The following is a 7,750-nucleotide window of genomic DNA, read 5'->3' on the forward strand; positions in this document are numbered from 1 at the left end:
GTTATGGACCCGGGGGAGGGTATAAAATGTAATGGTTCAGGGGGGGATATAAAATGGTAATGGACTGTGGGGAGCAATAAGGAGGTAATGGGTCAGGTGGGGGGGGGAGAAATCAAGAGGTCCAGGTGGGGTGGGTATAAAGGGGATTCATTGGGGCATAAGGAGGTCATTGGGGGGGGAAGGAAAGTGGCCTGGGAGGGGAATATAAGGGGGTACTGGGCATATTTGGGCTCCTGGTCTGGGGCGGAGGTATAAAGGGGTTCTTGGCCTGGGAGGACAGATGTAGGGGGTGCTAGGGATGGGGGTACTGGGCCTGGGGAGGGGGAAAGGGGATACCGGGTAAGGGAACATAGTGGACTTACGTGGGGCCCTTGGATGGGACTGCAAGCCCGGTGGAGGCCCGCAGAATGAGAGCCTGGGGAATCCCTCCTTCCAGATTTGTCGGATAGCAAAGCAGGGGGCCCTGGAAGGGGAGGCCCTTTCTTGCCTGCAGGCAATAAAGTCTAGTGTCTCCAGCAAGGGGTGCAGCCCCCCTTGACTGACCAGGCCTGGAACAGCAGTCCCGGCTGTCCCCCCGTCGGTGGCACTGCTGTGAAGTTCGCAGTTTTACTTCCTAGTATTTTAATGGCCGTTCAATAGGAAGCTGCCTATTGGCCCCATGAGACCAGCAATATTTGGTGGCCATTTTGTTTTTCGTGAAGGGAGATTTAAACCGATGGGTATCTTGGGAGAGAGGCATGATCTCTCATATTATTCTATCAAGTAAACAGTTTAAATTATTATTGCCTTTATTATAAAGAGGGAAACTAATTGATAGAAGAAAATGGCCCTAAATAACATATCTGCTTTTTGAAACCCCACCGAATACACCTCGAAATAAATGGGTGTAACGCCTGTATGCCCATACACCTGGCCAGTCCCCAGTACTGAGGTGGGTAACGTTATAACACGCACCCACAGCAGTGAGGGCGTGCCCGGAGTGTGGTAATGCGTTGCCGGGCCTGTTGAGAAAGGGTTAGCGTATACTTGCAACGTGTAGGATGCCAGAGTTTGGGTAGTTATGTCCGTGTGCCAGAGTTCAAGGATATTAGAGAGCAGCGTGGTGATGTCCGTAAGCCAGTGTTCAAGGATTGGAGATGGCAGCGTAGTAGTATCTGTAAGCAAGGTTCAAGGGCAGGAGAAAGCAGAGTAGTCCAATTCAAATCAGAGTTCAAGCCACGGAGATCCAAAGGTAAGCAGGGACAGGAACCAGAGCTGAAACAAACAGGAGAGCCGAGCATAGAGACTGCACACACAGGGGTCACAAGAAGCTATGCAGAGCAATGAGCTAGAGGACAGACAGGGATTATAAAGGAAGGAGCACCAATGGGAACGAGAGGAGGAGCAGAGGGTTGAGTGAGAGGTTGCAGGGATAGGTCAGACAAAGCAGGGGAGGAGACAGGAGAATCACACAGGGATATGGCTTGTAGCCATGGGAGGTGGAGCTAGAGTTCTGGGAAGGGGTATATCTGGAGTGTGTGCGCGCGCCCTCTGTAAGGGTCTGATGCGCGTGCACTGTGCGCCTGGGAACGCTAAGAGTGTCGCGCCGCGGGGGCGCTTGCCAAGGAAGGTGAGAGAGCAGGAGAGGCGGAGGAAGAAGGTAATATGGAGGCTGGGGGAATAGAGAGACACCGCGAGCCGTGAGTGCCGCGGGGGGGGATCAGGTGCTTGCGGATGCGTACGCACCTTGCGGGGAACGCGCGTGACACCAGAACGTGCGTCCAGGTGCGCCGCAGAGGAACGGGTGCAGGAAGAAGGGGCAGATGTGATAGGGAAGAAGGTTAGAGGCAGTGGGAGCAGAGGTGACGGGGACACATTGGGAAGCGCCAGTCCCCTGATCCGTCACAATGGGTAAGAATAACAAGGCCAGATAGGTATATGAAAAGAAGTGAGTAAACGTACCAAGCGCATACGTTGTTTTGTGCTTTGCTTCAAGACTCATTCCCAAACATAGAAAATATCAATCTCCATACATCAGCAAATATTGCACTTTATATTGTTGGCTATTAATGTAACAAAACTTTCTCCATTTACACTACAGGTGTACATAAACCCTATGGAACTGTATTGTATAAAGCATATATTTGATGTAATATTTAAACATATATATTTTTATGTTTAATTTTTAGGCGTTGCTTACATTTTATGCTATTTTCTTCTGTAGGGATCATAGTTTGGATGTCTAATGATTAAAGTTTCAGTCGACTCAGCTTGTAATAAATATTATGCTCAAGTTATCTGTCCGTTTTTCATGATATTCGCACACTTCATTCAGAATCCTTTTAATTTGCTGTTTGAAGAAATATTGATGCAAGACTTATGCAATATATATATATATATATATATATATATATATATATATATATATAAACACGTTTTCTCAGCCCTGGTCACTGCAATTTTGGAATACCTACAGTAAGGCCATATGAGCCAACTTCCATTTTTTGCAAGGATTGGGCTATCAAATAATGGTGACGGGATGGATTACCCATTTGGCACGTGTCTCCCCCCGCCCCCACCCCCCTCCAATGTTAGGGAGCCCAAACTAGGCCCCCTAACCTTGGGGGGCCCAAAAGAGTGGGGGAGAGATCAGGAGATCAGAACTTGCCACGCTGTAAGAGAACGGAGCTGCGGGACTTAACCGTTGCCTGCCACTGTCAACCCCCTCCCCTCAAGTTCGTTTCTCCTTAACTCCTCTGCCTCTTACCCTTTTTCTCCTTCAACCTTTTATTAACCCTATCACTACCAAAGACGCAGCAGAACATTCCGGGGAGATTTGATGCAAATCCCTTCTGAACCAATGATTAATCCCTTCATTCCCAAACCTTTTCTCACCTTCGCTGCTTCCATCGTCGTCATCCATTCACCCCTCATCCCAGCACAGCATGTTTTTAAATGGAGGGAATATCTATATATTCCCTCCATTTAAAAACACATCATTTATAATGTTAAAAATAGATGAAACATGTTTTTTTGTATTTTTAAAATTTTATAAATGAAATGTGTTTTTAAATGGAGGGAGTATCTAAGGCGGAGAGTGATGGGAGCAGTGTAGGTGAGAAAGGTGAAGCGCAGCCATGGAAAGGGTTTGGGAATTAAGGGCCCTTAGCTCTAGTAAACCTAAATAAAATGTATTTCTTTTGAACACTTTATTTAGAATTACTAGAACATTTTCAGGCATTAAAAAAAAAACTACGAGAAAGGGCCCCAAAATCTTTGTGCCTAGGGGCCTCCAAGGGTCTTCATCCACCAGTGTACCCATCTGTCACTCTCCTTCAACATCATCTTTATCTTTCTGTGGTTCTTTCTCCCTCCAATTCTGAGCCAGCAAATCAGGAGAAATGGGGTACATAGCAGTCCTTGTATGGGTTTTGTGGCCCTGTACTTCCTTAAACCAGGCATGTCTGTACAAACAAAATAATAAAACAGGCAGAGATTTGGGGGAAATGATGTACAGTACACACAGGGCTCATTGTAGACCCCAAAAGCTGGAATTTCTGCAGCACATATACACTGGTTCAGGTTTTAGAAACGAACAGGCTTGATGAAGCTTTACGAGATCTGTAGTTGCACCTAATACAAGGAACTAAGGACTACAGGCTTTTTTGGCTGGATTCTTTAAGAGGGGATGTGAGGATTTCCTGACACAGAGACTTCATATTTTCTGTCCCCATTAGACATACTGCCAAATCAAATTTTTTTTGGGGGGGTGGGCGGGGAGCGTTTATAATACCCCTGATTAATCAAGCCAAAACATATAATATAATCTGGTCTTATCACACCATTATTGAGATACAATTGTAGTTTTTTTCTTGACTAAATACCCCATGCTTGAAGACTAAATAATTAATTACTGATTTGTCCCACAAAGCAATCATAAGGGGGGGATCTAAATTGAATTCATAAGGCAGCTGCCATTAACACCACCACATTGATGTTTGCAGCCAAGCCTTGTTCAAGGTGCTGGTCCTCTGGAATAACAGGCGATTTCCTGAACGTTGTTCTGAACCTCTACAGCTCCCCAATGGCCGTTATTCTAAATGCCGGCTTTTGATGCATCCCTTCCTCGTGCCATTCCAAATCCTGATAAGAATGGCTTGGGGCATGGGTTCACTCCCTTTCTCTTTGCCTTATACATAGAGCCACTGCCAACCTTGACAATGAAAGACACAAGTACATTGAGTATTACATTAGGTACCATCTCATAAAATTGCACTCTTTGCATACTGTATGATCTATTATTGATGGTATCGCAAACGCAAACACAATTTGTATAACATATTCTGCAATTGTGGAGATTTTTCTACATTCAAAATGACCAATACAAAATCGGAAGTCTTAAGTATATTACATAATTACATAGTAGATGAGGTTGAAAAAAGACATCCGTCCATCAAGTTCAACCTATGCAAAATTTAGATGACCGGTACTTTATCCTATATTTGCACTTACAGTATATTGATCCAGGGGAAAGCAAACAAAAAAAACAGTGAAATAGCATCTAATGATATCTCATAAGGGAGGAAATAAATTCCTTCTGGACTCCGAATATTGGCAATCAGATTTCTCCCTGGATCAACATCCTTCCAATGTTTATTTATTTGGTATATCCCTGTATACCTTTCCTTTCTAAAAAGATGTCCAACCTTTTTTTTTTTTTTTTTTAAACATATCTATGGTATCTGCCATCACAGTCTCCATGGGTAATGAATCACACATTTTAACTGCCCATACTGTAAAGAACCCTTTCCTTTGTTGCTGTTAATCTCATTTCCTCCAACCTTAATGGATGACCTCGTATCGTTTTGTACTGCCCGTTGGATGAATAGTTCTTTTGAAATCTCCTTGTATTCTTCCCTCAATATATTTGTATATACAGTAGTTATCATGTCCCCTATTAGATGCCTTGGTTCTAAGGTAAACAAATCTAGCTTAGCTATCCTCTCCTCATAAATTTGATTATCCATCCCCTTTATTAATTTGGTGGCTCACCTCTGCACTTTTTCTAGTTCCAAAATGTATTTTCTATGGAGTGGTGCCAAAAATTGTACCCCATATTCAAGGTGTGGTTTTACTAATGCTTTATAAAGGGGCATAATTATGTTCACTTCCCTTCCATCCTTTGCCCATTTAATGCAAGATAAGATCTTGTTTGCCTTTTCAGCTACTGCATGACTTTTGGCACTATTGCTAAGCCTGCTGTCTACAAGCACTCCTAAATCCTTCCCCATCATGGATTATCCTAATTTATCCCCATTTAATTTGTAAATTGCCTTATTCTTGTTTCCCAAATACATTTCTGTATTAAACTTCATCTGCCATTTACCTGCCAAATTTTCCAGTTTATCCAAGTCCTTCTGGAGAGAAATTACATCCTGCTCTCATCCTACTACCTTACACAATTTAGTGTCATCAACAAAGATGGAGACTTGGCTCTCTATGCCAACCTCAAGGTCATTAATAAACAAGTTAAAAAGCAGGGTTCACAGGTCCGATATTTGAGGTACTCCACAACTTTAGCCCACCCTGAAAAGGTTCAACCAGTTTTAAATCCAGATGCAAATATTTTTACAAACTCTAATTTTCTTTATTTTATGCACTAACCTCTCATGAGGAACTGTATCAAAAGCCTTTGCAAAATCTAAGCAGGCCACATCAACTGCATTATCCTGGTCTAAATTCCTACTTACCTCCTCAAAGAAATGAACAAGGTTAGTTTGGCACGACCTATCCTTCATAAATCCATGCTGACTATTACTAATAATTTTGTTTTCCATTAGGTATTCCTGAATATTATCCTGTATTAAACCTTCAAGTAGTTTCCCCGCTATTCAGACTTACAGGTCTGTAATTAACCAGTTGTGATCTAGCTCCCTTTTTAAACATAGGCACCACATCTACTTTACGCCACTCTTGTGGTACTGAGCCTGTGGAAATGGAGTCCTTGAATATTAAATGTAATGGTTTGTCTATTACTGAACTTAACTCCTTGAGAACTCTTGGATGTATGCCATCAGAGCCAGATTGTCTTACAAATAACGCTAGAGTCGCAGCAAAGGGCTGATGGTCCTGATGTTACTGCTCTGATATTGGTCTTGGCTAAAATATTAGAGATGTATAATGAAGCTTTTCCACCTTCCCACATTAGTGTTCTCACAGCTGTATCGCCACACAACAAGCTGCTCTCAGAAACACCACCCTTCTCTTCTCCACGAGTATCTTATGTTTCCACTCTTCCTACTTCTAGATTGTAAGCTGCTTGGAGAAGGGCCCACCTTACCTACTGTACTAGTATATATTAATGTTTGATATTTTGATTTTTGTCTTCTGACCCCATTGTACTGCGCTGCTGAATTTGTTGGCGCATTATAAATGATAATCGCTTCAGACATGACAGTAATAATTGGAACGGGGGTCACTGCCCTGAAGAGCTTACAATCAAAGTGGTAATTAGGGAGAACTTACAGAGATAGTAGGAGGGTGTTATCGGAAGTGTATCGGCAAGGGGCCAAGGTCAGTGCATATGAGATGTATAATATCAGCCAGCGGAACTACCCATATGCTTCGTTAAAGGGGTGTGTTTTTAGATAGGTCTTAAAGGTGGAGAGAGAGGGTGCCAGTCAGATATTGAGGGGAAGGACATTCGAGAAGTGCGAGTGAAAGGTTTTAGGTGGAAGAGGGCTTTAGATACAAAAGGGGTAGACAGAAGACATCCTTGAGCAAAACGTAAGAGTCAGGCAGGTGTATAGCGAGAAATTAGGGCTGAGATGTAAGATGGGGCAGAAGAGTGTAAACCTTTAAAAGAGAGGAGGACAATTTTGTAAGTAATACGGGATTTGATAGGAAGCCAGGAGAGGGATTTCAGTAGCAGAGATGCTGAGATAGATTTAGGAGACAGTAAAGTGATTCTAGCAGCAGTGCGGGGAAATGGTTTCAGGCGAGGAGAATCCTGCTTGTGCAGCCAACAGAGCATAGTCAACCACATTTCTCAAAGTGCAGGTCTCCTAAGGCAGAGGCACAAAGTAGAGCTCTACTCACAAGTTCACAATGCAATTCTTCATTTATTGTGACAGCCAAGAACAGGGGAGAAACAAGGTTTCAGGTCCCATATGGACCTTTCATTAGGTGAAATGGGTCCATATGGAATCTGAAACGTTGTTTCTGTTCTGGGCTGTCACAATAAATGAAGGATTGCATTGTGAACTTGTGAGAAGAGCTCTACTTTGTGCCTCTATCTTAGTGGAGACCTGCATGTCTGCCGCAGGGGCGCGCCGCACGATCCCAGCTGAGACGGCAGAGAGGCTGCGCGTCACTAAGACCTCCCCCACACAGCAACCAATCACTACTGAGCAAGCCCGTCGGCCGTTTCACTCCGTCTTGGAGTTTTGTCAAGGGCAATCAGTGAGTGCATGTATTCCCTGATGGCTCTTTTTAACCAATAATTGCCATTACAACAGATCAAACAATCTGATCAAGGGTACTAAAATTGTAGATATAGGGTTTTAATGGTAAAGTCACATGAGTGACAGGTTCAAGAGATACATAACTTATAACTAGAAACCCACCGGTCAGTATTTAAGACTGAGACGCATTTGCTCCACCCAAAATGATTTTAAAGAACAGGCAGAGGATCTCAAACAACGGTTTCTTAAACTGGGTTACAACCTGAAAAATCTAAAAAAGGCATACAAAACTATACAGCCTGAGACAT

The sequence above is a fragment of the Ascaphus truei genome, chromosome 16 (genome assembly GCF_040206685.1).
Source record: "Ascaphus truei isolate aAscTru1 chromosome 16, aAscTru1.hap1, whole genome shotgun sequence".
NCBI lineage: Eukaryota > Metazoa > Chordata > Amphibia > Anura > Ascaphidae > Ascaphus > Ascaphus truei.